The following is a 17,647-nucleotide window of genomic DNA, read 5'->3' as shown; positions in this document are numbered from 1 at the left end:
GAGCAGAGTGTAGAATGGTAGCTTGAGAGTACTTGGATGTAGGAGTGAGGATTTGTAGAATTTTCAGCATTTTATTAAGCTCACAAAGGATACATGTACCCTATGGAGTTGTAACATAGAATCCCAAAGGCAGATATTAAAGTCATATGGACTGGCACCAAACTGATATTAAAATAATATACACTATTAATTAATTTGTAATGCAAATTTCTGGGCCGGGAAGGACTCCGCCACGGACAACAGGCATTCTCCCCTGCCCTGAGTTACCGCCTACTTGTATCTGGTGTCCTGACTTTTGAGTTTTGGCCTCTGCCTCAAACAAATCTATTATGTGCTGCGAGGACTATGCCTAGACCTATCCCTCGACTATGGTCCAGAGTATGAATCAAGGGCAATAAAATGAAGGCGTACTTTCATGTGTTCATTTTATTCCACCTGATTATCAGTTGTTAGGTTTTCTGCACCTGGAATTACTGGGTGCAGAAAATCAGGACACAATTATTTTCCAGACAGAAAAATTAGACTGAAAAGACGCATGAGACTCTGGGGGTGCAGCAGAAGCAGCCAAGACTTATGCTGTTTTCTTTACTAACTGGGGGAAAACCACAATTCTTCCCTCTGTTGGTGTTCACAGTCGTTGTCGGCCTATGATTCGGCATTGAGTGCAGAGCGTATCGAGTAGAGCCGAGGGGCCGAGCCAAGGAGGAGTTAACGAGCAAGAGGAGCGGAGCCTGGGACGACTGCCCGGGTTTGTTTTGTGACCAGTTCCCGCTCCCGAAGGTTTCTCCCACTTCACCCGCGTCCTGTTATACGGGCGCTTTAAGTTCGACAGATCTGTTTTGGGGGCAGGAACGGCAACTGCCGGCACCGCAGTGCTAAGGCACTGCTGGTGCTGCTTGTGCGGCGGACGCTGCAGGGGTCAAAGGAGCCTTGGCCTGCGGTGCTGCTGGTGCGGCGGCTGTGACGAGGGACATGATTTTCAAGGACCACAAAAGAGGAGTATAAGGACCTATCATTCATAAATGGGCAACACCATAGCCCAGGTACTCAGGTACCTGGAAGTGGGAACGCGGGAGCAATTTGGGATTTATTCTTCAAAACCTCGCAATTAAATCTGGAAGCTTTAACATATCAGTCCAACAAAATGGAGGTCCAAATAGATCTCTTGAGGGCTATGGCATCCTCTGTTGCCGGAATTGAGCAGAAGATAACAACGCAAAATAATCTAATAGTAAGGGCACAATCTCAGCCAATATCTACGTATGCAGAGTGTAGTTGTGCCCCGCTAATTAACAAACTTGCTACCATTCCGGATATTTTAAAAACGATAATTGACAATGTAAAAGGGAATTTTCCTAATGTGGGAATTCAACCCATCAAGACCGACTGCCCCTCTAAAGATACAATAAAATGTAAAGACAATACTGTTGTTGTTAAAGAAAAAATAGATGATAAAACAAAAGATCAAGAAGTGATACACCTATGCTGGACACAATCAACATTGACAAACGCAGCTCCAGAAGTTCATCTATCAAAAAGACAGAGGAAAAAACAACAGAAAGCAAGAAATAAAGCTTCTAAAATTATAAAAAAATACAAATTCATCAGATATAGTGAGATTGAACACTGGAAACAACCATGACCAAATATCATATTGTGAAGGTGAGGGTAAACAAATGTTACCAACAAAACCCTTTTACCCTCTATTTAATAAGGATCTATCGGAGGTAAAAGCAGTTATGAAAAATAAATGCTTAAACAAGCAAGCTGATCGTATGGAAATGATAGAGAATGGGAAAATTCAGTCCTTAGAAATGCTGCAAGTGGAGGAAAGTAATAAACAGGTGGAAAATAAGCCATCACTATTGGAAACAAATAGAGCAAAGAGTGAGAGTATTAGAGAAGATGAAACGAATAGAGATTTGTTAAAAACCTGGAAGGATATTAAATTACCACAAGATCTGGGAACCAAAACGAAGCAGTTACATAAACATCGACAATCATGGTCTCAAACTGTTAGTAATCATAATGGAAGGTTAATTGAACATGCTCAAGGTGAAAATAGTCTGCAACAAATTAAATTAAATAACCCAGATAAAAAAGAAGGAGTGGAGCAGGTAATTTTTACGCCAGAATATCAATCTAGGGGTAATAATGATATCTTGACTCGTGGGAACATATTAAAATTGTGTAATGCAGTACCCTCATTAAAGAAAATTAAATGTACCTGCATAGAATCAATTGAATTAGACACATCAAGAATAATAATCGCGAATCAACATTAGTAATTTGGACATCTTCTACTGCCGCCAGCCGTATTATGCAAGAACATAATCTCTTTCAGAACTGGGGATTAAAAATAACTCCCCTGCAATCTTCCTATCCTAGCCCTTTTATTTCAACAAAATTACAAAATCATAACTGAGAACCGAGAATAATAAGAAATACTCCATATTAAAAAACCCTATAGGTATGACCAACAGACATCTTTTGAAATAATTAGAGGGAAAAAATAGGAGAATTATTATTTGACACTGTCAAATTAGGTTGGCTAACAGCAGTCCTCCATAATGTCAGGCAGGATTGACATCTACAATCTGAAGTTTCTTTAAGGGGGCCAACAATTATGAATGAAAGGGTCCGATTATGTTCGTGGAATATAAATGGCGTTCAAGCAAAGATTCAGAATAACCAATTAGCTACTTTGTGCTGTTTTCAAATCATTTGTTTACAAGACACTTGGGCTTTAGTTCCTTTTAGATTGGAAGGGTATAGGTTTATTACTCATTAGCTAAGAGAACAAGTAACTATGGCAGACCTTGTGGGGGTTTGGCTATTTTCTATATCAACTGAGCTAAAAATGGTACGTGAAATGGACGTCCCAAGTCAAAAGGATGATCTAATTGTCAAAATACGATACAAGGAGCAAAATATAATTAAATCTCGTGTAGTAATCAACGTATATAATCACGAAGAACAATGGCGACCAATTTGATAATTATGATAACGCAGCAAATGGACAATGACACCCAAACTGAGATTATTATTACCGGGAAATATAACATGAACATGCTATGGTCTTACGATAGAGATGTTGAAATACAATGGCAAAATTACTTATGGTCAATTCCAAGATTATCATCAACAATGGGTATGAGGGAACAAAAGAATGAAAAAATCGGCAAGACTCTTGTAAAAGAATTATACATCATAGGTTTAAGGGTGCTAAATGAGCAATTTCCCCAAGATTCGCCATCAGCATGGACTTTTCAAGAAGGGTATCATAGGTCTAGAATAGATTATCCCATAGCATTGTTGCATCTATTTCATACATTTCTGTCTTATCAGATAGTGGGAATAGATATAAGCGACCACGATCAACAAATAATGGAGTTAAACCTAAATGGCCTAAGATTTGAAAACTATATTACACTTCCGGGAGAAATAACGACAGTAAATTATAAGAAACTTTATTGGTCAGATAACACCAAAGATTCTATTACAAACACTGCGCAGGCAATTGTTGATTTTCACTTTGAAGGAGATTATTCGAATGCTGTCGAAAAATGGTCTTTCTTCACACAGCAATTAATTACCAGTCAATCTCAATAATATGCTAATAAAGGTTAGTGGAGGACAAAAACAGCATGTTCATTGGTGAAAATTTAGTTTGAAAGCCATCAATTAAAAATAATACGTAACAGAATCCTGAGATTGGTAAAAAAGCTCCCAGTTAATTTAATTTACAGAGTAAAACTTAAAAAGATAAATACAGTAGTAAGGAAAATGGTCTGGAAGGACAAAATGCAAGAAAAGCAATTGTTGTGGGCAAAAGCTCTATATGCTTGCAAAAGGAGTAATCCAAGAGCCTTCTGGATTCTAGTAAACAAACTGAGTAGATCTAGTTGGAAATCTACTTCATCAACAGTAACTGAATCTGAATGGGTATCATTCATAGATATGCATTTGAATCCTACTCCTAAAATGGCTGTGAATTCTACTGATTGGGCTATGAATTGGAGGAGAAAAGAAAGATAACTCAAAACCAAGTATGTATATTAACAAAGAATCAGAGATCCAATGGTGCCCCAGGCCCAAGTGGGATTCCCGCTGTGTTGTATAAGGAGAAAGCATCATATTAGTCGAGCTATCGAACAGCAGTATTTAATTATGCTCTCCAATCAAGAACAGTCCCCGAGGCATGGAAGGGATCTATAATTTCTCCTATATATAAAAGTGGGGATTGGTCCCTCCCATCCAATTACAGATTAATTACGCTCCAAGATACTGAAGCTAAATTAGTTGCATCGGTTCTACTTAAGGAGTTAATTGATTGGGCTAATGAAAACCATTTAATTCCACCGAACCAATCGGGTTTGTACACGGTCGAGGTACAACAACAAATGTGTTAACACTGGGAATTTTAATGGAAAAATATCAAACAAAAAAATAGCCATTATATTTATGTTTTGTTGATTATAAAGCTGCCTTTGACTGTGTAAATAGGCAGATTTTATGGAGGAAACAGGATTGTTATGGCATTAGCTTCAGCCTTGTAAATGCAATACAATTGTTATATACCAATACTTGGACAAGAGTCCGGCTTGGGAATGGCTCAAAACTTTCGAGGAAAATTTAAAAAACTTTAGGCTTAAAGCAAGGGTGTGTTTTAGCTCCATATTTATTTAATCTATTTTTATCAGACTTTACCCTTGCAATAAACAATAAGTTAGCAGACTCACCAAAGCTGGCTGAGAAACAAATATCAAACTTATTATACGCTGATGATGTCGTCCTGCTAAGCCAAACAAGGGTAGTACTGCAGCAATTAATAAACAAAACATCAATGTATTCAATTGAGAACAAAATGACAATAAACAAAACAAAAGTAATGGAAGTCAGTACCAAGAAACGGAAGGGCAGTCAATTCAAGTGGTACCACCAAAAGAGGTAGCTAGATAAAAAGTTAAATGTATTAAATATCTTGGGATACTGTTTGACGAGAAAGGATCTTTCTCATACCATAAAATGGAGATGAAGAAAAGAGCCAAAAGTCTACAAGGGGCTTTTCGCCAACTTTATAGCTCCTTGGGAGGCCCAACTTATACCCCATTAATAAAAGTAATAAAAGCGAAATTGCTCCTGAGCCTTATATGGAAGTGAAATACTCAGTGTTTTGGATTCTGCATTATTAAATAATGCTATTACAAATACATTTAAACATCTGTTTCGGCTTCCACTTAATGTATCACCTGCTCAGATAAGGCTAGAATTTGGCTTTTGTAATCAACAATATGCAAGAATGGGTCAGTATGTTAAGACCTGGAGACAAATCAAAACTAATATCAATACCCCAATGTGCATATTTTTGTGGAAAGAAATGCAACAAAATGAAAAAATTGTCCTTCTGTAAATATCTGAAAAAAGCTCTTGAAGAATTGTCAATTGCTGAGATCTGGGAAATGTCTTTAACAGTACATAGTTTAAGAAAATAAATAACAAATCAGTTAAATATTTGTCACTTTTAAAAGATAAAGAACTGTTTATTAAGAGATCCCACGCATGCATGTTGGTCCAGGAATGTACAAGTCTTAAGATCCAACTATATTTATAAATACCATGGTCTCTACAAACCAAAAACACCTTTATGAAAGCACAATTCGGCAACTTACCTGGCTTAGTGCCCTGGCTGAGACCATCTAAGCCGACTATGTGCAGAGTATGCAACCTATGGGACGAAAGTATTTTGCATTTTGTTTGTATATGTGCAGTAATGATGACAGAAAGAAAACGATATTTGAAAAACTGCTTCATTGACAGAGGTGTTCGTACCTGCAGACATGCCATGGTAGTTTGTTTTAGACCAACGGTTATTAAGATGAACGCCAATTTTACAACATTTTTAATACTTGTTAAAAAGAAGTTGGATACTTGTGAGGTGCCCACAGGAAATCTGGAAGTCTAAGATAATTAAGGACAACATTTAGGACAATTTTTATGATATCACACATACATTACAGAAATATTAATTGACACTATTTATATTAAGTCCTGGAAAGATGACGGTCTGATGTAATGTCTATAAATTGTGTTTATGTTAATCAAACTAATTTGGATTTTTTGAAATGTTAAAATTATTGGTCTGTATTTTAAAGTGGTGTGTTTTCTTTAAGAATGTAGTAATTGTAAGATTTTTGTTAATCATGTAAATACAATTTACCTTACTCCCTCTGTTAGAAAATGCTTTCCCCTTCCCTCCCCTGCTTCACCTATCTCCCCCCAACCAACCACATGCATATATCTACCACCTGCTTAAAATAAGTGGCAAATAAAAGCAGAAAAACACTATGAAATAGTGAATGGCATGTGGTTTGACAGGCAGAAGAACCTATTCCTCGTGGCAACTCTTCAGTCCATTGCGTCAAACTTGTAACTAGACGTTACTGGGGTAAATCTACCACAAAGTTTAAAAAAAAACAATTACATGAGACTTTTCAGCCACTCCAGTACTGTGCAACTTCTAACAAGGGGTTATGAGAGGTCTAGGACGGGTCCTGTGACCTGGAGGGTCACACCAAGTGTGCCCTTATTTAAGGCAGAGGACTGTCATGGGTTTAACAGCTAGAGCGGTGGTGGCAATGCACCCTGTTGTAAGGATCAATAGCCTGATGAGATCTTTGCATTATGGTCATTGGAGTGGCGTCCTACTGACACACCCATGTAATGCTCCATTTCTATGCCTGTGCCCAGACTTTGCGCCAACATCAAGTGCATGTTTAGGGTGTTGGTGTGCGTAGGATAAATGCAATGTGAGAGTGCGACAGAGTAAACCGCTAGTCTGAGGGACACCCCCACCCCCAAGACGCTCACAACAGTTCAAGGCAGAATCTAATACTCTACGACAACGTGATTGTTGAGGCCCAGTTGGACGATTGTGTGCTGCCAACCAGCCCGTTCAAGATTGCATTTGCCAAATTCCTAACACAACTGGGTCTGAATCTATTGGCTTACTGGAAAGCCTGTGTTGGGCTTTTAGCGGCTGAATTCCTGACTACTCTGTGTCAGAGGCCCATGAGGGACTACAACTACCCCAGTGTTGAACACCCTGTCTGAGCCGGCCACAGTGTGGGCTCAATTGCTGACAGTCAGGCCTCCAGAGGGGCTGCACTTACCGACAGGCCAGGTGTGACTGCTACTTTGGGACTGCTGATCTTCAGGCAACTGGAAAGAAAAGACAGAGTGGGTGCCCTACTGAATGCAGCCCTACATCCAGGACAAAAGTGCTCCACAAAAGCCTGCTGGTGGGTCACTGCTCTCTCGAGTGTTCGGGCGTGCCATTCAAGTGCCGGGAAACAGGAAAGAGACTCAAGCAAGACTGACTCATCCTGTGGAAGGGTAAGATGTTTACGACAGAGCATATACGCATTGGGGTGACTGGAGTGACAGAACTGCACCTATACTATATTCATGATACTCCTAAATGCCCATAGAGGGGAAGAGGGGATCAGAACCGGACGCACCTGCCTGCAGCACATGGTAGTCTGGCGTGCCTGCACTATCTTTCCACCCAGACTGTCCATAAAGTTGATTTTAGTGCCCCTACACACATAGCAGGGGGAATCTCAGACCATTCGCTGGTGGAGATGCAACTCGATGGTCCGGTTGTGGACTTCATGCTACCCCCAAGGGTTGATCTGTGATATTTATAAGACAAGATGTTCAAAGCTCGTATGAGAGATGGAGCAGACTTCTATTTTATGGAGACCGGGCGGCCTGTTGAATCAGCTTGCGTGCTATATGATGAATTCAAGGCAGTGATTCGAGGCCAGACACAAGCCTTGATTGGGGGAATGCCGAAGGAACGTAAATTGAAGTGCGAGGCTCAGGACAGGGAAGGTGCTTTCCTGGAGGCACGCTTTGCAAGTGGGGAATGAGATTCTTTCCCATTACACCATCAACTGAAGCAGCACACATTAAGAGCACTAATGGAAAATAGCGGGCACTCATGCGCTGGCTACCCAGCATTGTCTCTATGATGTTGGTGATAAAGCCAATGAGTTGCTTACATGGTTAGAGAGACAAGACAAAGGACGGAACTGGATCCTTGAGGACACTGACAACAAGGGGACGGAAATACTGGGAGAGACTTCCTGAAAGACCTGACCCTGCCAATGCTAACAAATAAGGACCTAGACCAAGACCTGACAGGCTAAATAAATAAGCAGCGGGACCTGATGAGCTCCAGTTAGAATTATATAAAATCATGATGGATAAAATCAGGGAGTACCTCAAGAGTATGTTTCAGACTGCCTGAAAATAAGGGTGTCTCCCGGAGGACCAAAGAACGTCTGAGGTGGCAGTCATCCCAAAAAGGACGAACCAGCAACTGAGTGTGGGTCTTATAGACTTATCTCCCCGCTTAATATTGAGACTAAGGTACTTGCGAACGCCCTGGCGATCTGCCTCCGTACAGTAATTGCAACAGTGGTTCATCCTGATCAATCGGGCTTTATACCACACCAGGGAACGCGCTTAAATCTCCGACACCTTAATGGAGTACCATATGCAATAAGGGATTCCTTTGCTGAACCAGTGGCGCTACTGTTTAGCTCTTGTATGTGGCCCCTCTATCGCGCATGGGCGTCAATAATACAGTCTACCGAGTCTTTGCCGTCCGACAGGGATGTTCCTTGTCTCCTATGCTCTTCGCACATGTTTGGGTTCACCAGGACCTCTCATATGGGATATTCCCGATTATCAGGTTTTAATATCAACTGGAAGAAGTCCTTAATATTCCTGATGGTGGCAGGGACCCTGCGGCTGCAGTCTAGGTACACAGTTCGAGTGGCACTACATGGCTTTAAATATTTGGTTGTGGTGTTTACAAGAGAGCACAGGCAGGAACATACTCCCGAAATTAGACCGTCTTCGCTGGGATGCCCCACACTTGCGGGCCCTCCCGCTCTCCTTACTGGGCTGGGTGGCCCTATTTAAAGTGATGACCCTCCAGGATCTCCTGTACATTGTGCAAAAAATGTCCTTTAAGATCCCACCAGACATTTTTTTTTCAAAAGGTAGTCTGAGAACTTCGGCTCCTGCTGTGGGATGGCGGCACGTCACGCTGAGTAAGTTGCAGAGGGGAGTTTATTAAGATGGAATGGCGGTCCGGAGCATTCACAAGTATTACTGGGACACGCAGCTGGTGACAGTCAACAACTGGGTTTTTGCGGACTGTGAGGATCCTGCTTACCGGGTAGATAGATTGGCCATGGGCAAGAGAGGTTACCCCACCCTGGTGCTGTATCGAAGAAAGTATGAGTGCACCCTACCTACTCATACCCAAACATTGGAAAGGGCGTGGAAAGAGGCTACTAAGTATTTAGGCTGGGAAGGTAAGCTGACTGAAATTACTCCAGTGTAAGATGGTGATCTCGTAAGTGCAGTGGGAGGATTGCAGGGCTTCATAAAATGGGGATTGATTAGCTTAGAACGGCCGGGCGATGTGTGGAGGGGACAGGCACTTGTGTCCTTCACGATCCTACAACAAAAGTATAAATTAGGTGACTAAAAACGGTTCTGACATTTGCAGGTGGCCACAGTCTGCAAAGTCACATCCGGGAAGGGGGGCAGTTGCCTGATGCATCCCTACTGGTGGGCCAGCTATTAATTGATCCCCTGACCAAAAAAGTAATCTCAACCATCTATAGGAAGTTGAACTACAATTCTCTGGATGCCTTGGGGATGCGGAGAGCTGTGCGGGAGAGGGATCTAGGAAAGCTTGGCGATGGCGATTGTGTTGAGGCCATTCAGGGTGTCAGGGAGTTGGCAATTAGAACTCATTTTTGTCTAATTTAACTGCAGATACTGATACTGCCAAATCAATTACCCTGTTTACATTAAAGGGCAGCATGAACTCAGAGCTCAACAACAGACTCAATTGAATAAATGACCAGCACACTGCTTACCTTGCCAAGACACAGGTACTTTGTAAAACTCTTTTTATTGAACGAATGCTCAATCGATAGTGTTGACACCGAACATACGGTGCACATTAGTGAGAGTGATTAGACTAAAAACACAAAGTCTGCAAATATAGAGTGAGTAACATAGCTTGGCTTGTCCTGACACTCCCTGGCCAAATCCCACTACATAAAACTAGATTGCCCTTTATTGAAGGCAGGTAGTCCTCCGAAGGTTCTGGAGGTCGTTGGGCCTGCAAGACGAGTTTACTTTTGATTCAGGTTCATCCAGGGATGCAGACAGGCCAGTAGGACTGGGACCAAGTCCATAGTTCTCTACAGAGCCTCACCAGCAGAGAAGGCCGCGGTGCCCGGCTCTTCTTAGGTCGCCAAGAACTGAAATTCAGGGTCTGGGGATGCCACCTAAAATCTTGATTTAAGGGTGTTACAAGGGAGTGACAGGTAGAGGCTAATGGGCCCCTTTCCTGGGGTGTCTATACCCTCTATCATGCCCACCTCCTGTGCGAAGGGGACACAGTCCTAGCCCTGATTGGATAAGTCCCACCATCTTCAAGATAGTGGGCACTACAAAGTGTACTTCACTTCGCCTCTAGCACCTGAGGGGTGGAGTTGACAGAGGGAGAGGGGGTTGCACCTCCTGCTCTATCTAAGGTTTCCCACCTCTCCTTGCACCTAAAAGGGGTGAGGACAGGAAGATCGCTTGCTCCCTCTAACAGGAGAGGCTGGGGTCGCATTACCAAGGCGGCAAGGCCTTTGAAAATTCCTGCCACAGATGGCTCTGCCTGACCAGGGGGAGGTGTGAGCACCTCCACCCAGGAAAGGCATTGTTATCGACCTCGAAGTGCACAGGCACTCTACCCATGTGGACAGAACACTGTCTGGTGGTAGCAGGTTGGCTCAGGCCAGTCGGTGCCCATACTAAGGATTGGTAGATCTTAGGGGACACCTCTAAGCGGCACTCTGTGTGCAATTTTTTATAAATCGGACACTGCAATCAATGCAGGTTTAATATGCTGAGATGTTTGCTATCAAATATCCCATATTTCAGAGCAACGCACTTACTACAGAGCTTCCCTGGTCACTTGCAATATCCAGGAATCGACAAGGATATTGCTGGGGCATATCTGCTCATGCAGTCTGGACATCGTTAACGTTAATAGAACTTCAAACATGGGAGGTGGGAGACCCACCACATTAAGAAGGAGTCCCCTGTCCTCCAAACTCTAAATAAGGCACTTGCTCAGCATTGGAAGCGTCTATTTTAAAGCTTTTGAGTAGCTGATAGTTACCAGTGGTCTGCAAAATGTTATACAAGCTGCAAAGTTACACAGATCTCGGTTGAAACCCTTAGTACAAACAGAGAGTGGAGGTAATAAAGAAACTGCACGGGCAGGGGGCAGGATTGAAATAAAATTAAATGAAAAAGGCTTTTATATAGAGCCTGGCTACCCAGAGGCAGGACTAAAGGGGGGGCCCTTAGGGGAAGAGCCAGGTCTTCAGCTGTTTCCGGAAAGCCAGGTGTTTCGATTCTTTCCGGAGAGAGAGTGGTAGGGAATTCCAAAGCTTAGCCGAATTGTATGAGAAGAGGCAGCCACCTGATCTAGCCCTCATTATTCTAGGAACCTCGGCCAGGTGGAGCTCGTCAGAGCGAAGTCTTCTGGAGGCCTTGTAAGGTCTAAACAGGGCCCTGATGAGGGGTGGACCGTTTCCCTTCAGAGATTTATGGGCAACGCATAGAGCGTTAAAGCGGATTCTCTCCTGTACCGGGATTGGTATGTTACTGACCAAACTCACTGGAGAAAAGAGAGGATTAAAAAATAGGATCTACCATATGGGATGGACCAATCAACAAGTAATTTAGATCTGCATTTGACATAATCAGTAAACAGAACCAGATGAGCTGACAACCTGCACACGCCAGGGTGAAAACAGAATCATGTGTAGGCTACTGCACATGCAGCAAATTAATATGGCCTACGCCAGACCATTATAAAATTCTATATTCATTCTACTGACCTCCCGACAAATTTAACAAGAAAATCTTGTCACTAACATAAATGCACTAAACACACAGTCTCTAGCTGCTGCTAATATCAAGTGCACATACTTTCAAGATATCATCTGATCACTAAGCCCACTCATCATTCACTCCACACTCTCTACCACTAACCTTACTTCGTACTTTCCTCTAAGATCACGACTTTGGGGAGCACCCCGCTACTTCACTTACTGCCCCTCATCTCTCTTTTATCTCTTTGCTGAACACTCACTTTAATTCTTTTTTTTCACCTTGAGAACCCATTGCAATTCTCAAATCAGCCAATCCATCTTGCACAACATCTGACCTCTTCATGGGTGTGAATGTTAAACACCTTTTTGAATACATTTCTCGGCTGAACCTCACTACTAAATCTCTCCAGCTTAACTAATATCTATTCACTGCTTCAAAACTGCTATTGTATTATCCCTTCTCAAAATCTTACTTGTGACGGTTTGTCACATGGCTCAATTAGGCCCAGGGAGAAACGCTGCCATTTTAACATGTTACAAAAAACAGTGGTCCCTACTCGTGGACACAATGGTATACTGAGCTAATAATCACACACCTGATAAGTGGTATGTCTTTTGTCCAGCCGGACAAGGAATTTGTTTAACAATTTTCTTAATAAAAACTGAATGAACACATTAATAACAAGTGGGCACAGCCGTGACCCACAACATTCAGACAAAACAACGAACAGAATGGTAAAAGGAGCAAAGCAAAAATATGTCTGTGTACTTGTAGTCAGTGTTACAGACAGAGATTGTTATAACCACACCATTGCATTTCACAATATTTTAAATGTCATATTGCATAAGGGGGTTTTTTGGTCGACGACTTTTCGATCCCTGAGTTAAATGAGGGGTATCATCATCAGGACAAAACTATAGTCATTGTTGTCTTTAAATATTACACTGCCTTTTAACGCAATTCTATACAATTATACATTTATGGGAAAAAGGAGGAGAAAAGGGGGGAGAAGAAGAAATACATGCAATTAGGCAAGTTGTATTGGAAACTTGCAACCTCATCTCTTACATTGAAACAGAGTATATTTATGTGCTCGTGGTGGAGAAAAATGGCGCATTTGTGGAACTCAGTGTCCAGGACTGTGAAATACAGAAGGGAAATGACTTCATTGTGTGAGAGGGGTGTATTTGAGTGCCAGTGATGACAAAATAGGGGCGCATTCAAAATGTGGAAACTGTGTATGTTGCGACTCAACCATCGAAGGCAAAACTTTTGAGTATGGAAATATAAAATTTGACCGTAAATACTTTTCCAACTGCAACTCCGCAAATCTTGTATATGCTATTTTATGTCCATGCATGCTCATTTACATAGGCCAAACGAGCCAGAAACTGAAACTACGAATTGGACAACACAGAAGCAGGATAAGGTGCAAGACAGCTAATGCACCGCTTGTTGAACATTTTTCAGAAAAAGGTCAGTGACAAAGACTTTGTATGGACTGTGATAATCATCAAACCCCCCCTAGAGGAGCAGAGATGTCCCTTTTACTCAACAAGGAGGAACTCCATTGGATCGTTAAAACCAACAGCATCAGGAATGGCCTGAATCGTCTTGAAGATTGGACCTCCCTACTGTAAACAAGGCTTACATGAAATAACCCTCTAATTGGTTTTCTATGTATTGCAATGTGCCTGATTTTTTCACAATATTCACCACCTTAAGATGGCCGCCGCGTCTACACACCATGACTAGAGGTTTTACTTCCCCAGTCCTTTTTCACTGTTCACAGCCTAACCGGCTCTCACTTTCGCAGTGCACCATCGCTTTCTACAGACCACATGGACCTTTAAAAACTTGCCACATGTGAGTTCTCCAACATCAGAACCTCACCGTCCGCCACAGCGCCGCCGACTTCTACATGTAAGTAACCCGCAAGCGCCGTTTCTCTTATCACTCTAGTCCCACCATGCCCCGCTGGGTAATTGACTCCATTGAACTTTCTCCCCAGATCGAGCTATTACACTCCCAATCCAGACGACATTTCCACGCTGGAAACGGCAGTACCGGTAATTATTCTGCCAGCAGTACGCCATGCCGCTCAACCCCCCCCCCCCCTCGGTCGCACTCGACCCCTTTTAATGCTCAACCATTATTTTTCCAGATTCCTCCATTGTTCATGGTATCTGCTTATCCGTTGAATTGCCTGATGTGATACGCGTAGGTTTTAGCCTCTATTTTTCCCAGTCGTATGCTCCGTGTTAATGTTCACCTGCACTAATAATGGTTGTGCCCTTCACTACATGCCTGCCCCACGTTACCCGGTTCAGCCTCCGTCCACAATTAATTTATAGTATAAAGACCTTCACTGCCAGCCATCATCAACTACTCATTTCCGACCGTTCTCACTCCGGTCACTATGTCACATCGAAATTCGGAACAATTGTCTCCATCACTGCGCCTAAATAGTCTGCCCTCACGGGAATTGTTATTATGCGCCGCTATTTTGTCATCACTGGCACTCAAATACACCCCTCTCACACAATGAAGTCATTTCCCTTGTGTATTTCACAGTCCTGGACACTGAGTTCCACAAATGCGTCGTTTTTCTCCACCACGAGCACTTAAATATACTCTGTTTTAATGTAAGAGATGAGGTTGAAAGTTTCCAATACAACATGCCTAATTTCATGTATTTCTTCTTCTCCCCCCTTTTCTCCTCCTTTTTCCTATGAATGTATAATTGTATAGAATTGCGTTAAAAGGCAGTGTAATATTTAAAGACAACAATGACTATAGTTTTGTCCTGATGATGATACCCCTCATTTAACTCAGGCATCGAAACGTCGTCGAACAAAAAAAACCCTTATGCAATATGACATTTAAAATATTGTGAAATGCATTGGTGTGGTTATAACAATCTCTGTCTTTAACACTGACTACAAGTACACAGACATATTTTTGCTTTGCTCCTTTTACCATTCTGTTCGTTGTTTTGTCTGAATGTTGTGGGTCACGGCTGTGCCCACTTGTTATTAATGTGTTCATTCAGTTTTTATTAAGAAAAATGTTAAATAAATTCCTTGTCCGGCTGGACAAAAGACATAACACTTATCAGGTGAGTGATTATTAGCTCAGTATACCATTGTGTCCACGAGTAGGGACCACTGTTTTTTGTAACATGATACTGCCCAAGGTCCCTATGGCATACCTTTTGGGTTCCCTGGTCTTTCTTAAGCCATTTTAACATGGACACGTTCGACAAAGTTGCCTTTTCTTTCACATGATGACTTTTGACGCATTTGCATTTGTGAAAGTGAAGGATTAGTTTCCATGAAACTACTTTGCTTACGAATTCCACTTCGTAAGAACACTATCACTACACCTTGACCAACTCATAAGGTCTGAACATACATTGTGCAGATGAGACGGTTTGTTATTCGTCCATGAGCTATCAATAGATCATGAACAAAGGGCGGCCTGACTTAGGTCTCGGCCTGGAAACAAGAATGCTTGTTGCTATCAATAAACAAACATTTCTGGGTTGGGGCAGAGGAGCACTTGCTGTCATTGCAAGGTCACTCCCTGCTAAAACCTCAACTCAGCTGCTTGCCAATCACTCTGCGAGGAGGGATGTCTAACCTGTGAGCAAAACGGGTGTCAGGAAGGCCCTGTAGTAGACGATGGGTTAGAGGATAAAGAGTGCCATGCCATCCCTTCATATCCCCTCCTATATTCACAGTCCCCTGTTACCAGTTGGCCGTTTTGCTGCCAGCATGAAGTGGAGAGAGGGGAATCGGCAGGATGTTGTAATTTAGCAGCAATTAAATTGAGCGTTAGCAAAAGACATCTTAGTTATGGCCGTTATCTTGACATTTAGCGGCATCCATTTTGGATTCACTGCAGCCATTTTGTCTGCCACACGTTGCCTCGGGTTGACCATGTGCGTTGTCCTACCTTTCTGCTTATGGCCTTTGAATCTGCCCGGCAACAGGCTAATAATAGCATCTCTGTGTTTTGCCGCTGACCGTTAGGGTCCGCATCTGTTAATGGTTAGCCTTAGATTGAAATATGTTAGCCGAGACCCCAAGACTGTTAGCTCCTCCCACTGATCGATTGTGCTTCTCGATATTACCTTGTATGGACATAAAATGTGCTCTTATGCTTTGTACCGCCTTCTTCTGAGCCCCTGTGTGGGTATAAATAAACCATGCGTTCAGTAGCCCTTTGTGCTACTTCTCGCAGTGCTGAAGGGTACTGTCTGAATTTTAGCACCACCTCATGAGGTGTAAAACTTTATGTTTTGCATTTCCAGTTTCCGTGCCAACTTTTTCCTTTTGGGTCTGAGGACTTCGTGCACAGAAGGGCGAACCCCTTGCACTAGCGGGTCTGGCTGAGGCCTGCACGACAAATTGGCGCCCGGCACGTGGGGCTCATCGACGACTCGGAGGCCCGAAGGATTGGTCGTGACGAAGGTTCGGAACTTCGCTTTGGACGCGATCGCTGCCAGAGAAGACCCGAGTCTTGGCACCCGAGGTGGTTCTTCCCTACTTTCCGATCCGACCATCCAGGTGGCGCCGGTCTTCGACTGAGATCTCTTCAGCTGGTCTGCCATGCAGTGACCGTTTGGTCGAATTTAGAACTTGGCAGTTGGAATCTGGACAGCCTATGATTGGTAAGAGACGTTTTGCGGCGCCTGTTGTAGGTTTTGGATGCCCTTGTATGGTAAGGTAGTCTTAGGAACACTTACCGTGGCATATTTGTATTTGGGAATAGACTTGTCTACTTTGGATTTTGTTTGACTTTTGATTTGAATATGGGAATATATGTGTTGCAACTCATATAGGCAGGCCATGCGAGGACTTTTCCTCCACTTTGATTTGTATAGCGCAACGTACTAAGAAAGTACCTTAAGCGCTCTTTCCATATAGTAGTGTATATCTTGCACTATTCTTGAGCATGCCTGTTTTTCGCGCACTTCGAAAGTTGTGCTGCTTGTTTGATGGTACCAGTTTACGACTTGAGGAATCGCAGCCGGCTCCCCCAGAGGGGACACCTAATAGAGATATGTATGAGAAGTTTGGTCTTTCTGCCATAATGTACAGCACGTTGTGGCACAAATACACGAGAAAGGATCCCGAGTTACGTTGGCCACTGCATGGGTCATTTGATGCGCGAAAGGTTGAGTATGTGGAACGATGTCTGTTTGAGCGAAAGTCTAGACGAGATATGTTTGAGAGTTTGCGAATGTGGGAGAAAGAAGTACGACAGCAAGAGAAGCGTGAGCAAGCGTTGATTGAAAAGGAACAGCGAAAGACTGTGTGTGAGAAAGCGATGGAATTGAGAAAGAAAGAAGCGAAAGAATTACAGGAGCGGGAGGAAAAAGAACGTAGGTTACAGATATCTGGCCAATATTCTGTCCGTCAGCCTCTCTATCCTGTCCTTAATAAACCACAAGATGATTTTTTGTTATTAGACCGACCTCCACCCTCGTATGCCGTTCCGTCCGGAGACGACGAGGACTCTGGTTCGGATCAACGAAAATCGTGGGACACTCGATCCACGTTGACTACTGCACGCGCGACCGAACTTCGGCAAGCTGCTCGTTTGGCATTACGTGACACTGAATCTGCTCCTGAACTTTTGAATATTATGA

The 17,647-nt window shown here is 42.8% G+C and overlaps 2 protein-coding genes across 9 annotated transcripts in view; both read right to left on the bottom strand.

The window, feature by feature from the left end:
* LOC144806430 (uncharacterized) overlaps positions 1–17,647 on the bottom strand; it is a 342,683-nt gene that overhangs the window by 103,875 nt on the left and 221,161 nt on the right. The gene's annotated exons all lie outside the window — the stretch shown is intronic.
* The window catches only part of LOC144806424 (uncharacterized), a 65,811-nt gene that overhangs the window by 15,882 nt on the left and 32,282 nt on the right, over positions 1–17,647 (bottom strand). For 3 of the 8 annotated variants that reach the window (XM_078672790.1, XM_078672787.1, XM_078672788.1), the window contains exon 3: positions 5,673–5,728. The exons of 3 other annotated variants lie outside the window; for them this stretch is intronic. The gene's annotated coding sequence lies outside the window, so the exon portion shown is untranslated. Of the gene's footprint in view, positions 1–5,672; positions 5,729–5,832; positions 5,962–17,647 lie in introns of all 8 variants that reach the window. 2 more of the 8 variants (XM_078672789.1, XM_078672786.1) reach the window with 1 other exon arrangement.

The sequence above is a fragment of the Lissotriton helveticus genome (assembly GCF_964261635.1).
Source record: "Lissotriton helveticus chromosome 1_1 unlocalized genomic scaffold, aLisHel1.1 SUPER_1_unloc_7, whole genome shotgun sequence".
NCBI lineage: Eukaryota > Metazoa > Chordata > Amphibia > Caudata > Salamandridae > Lissotriton > Lissotriton helveticus.
This window is presented reverse-complemented; position numbering and strand designations above follow the sequence as displayed.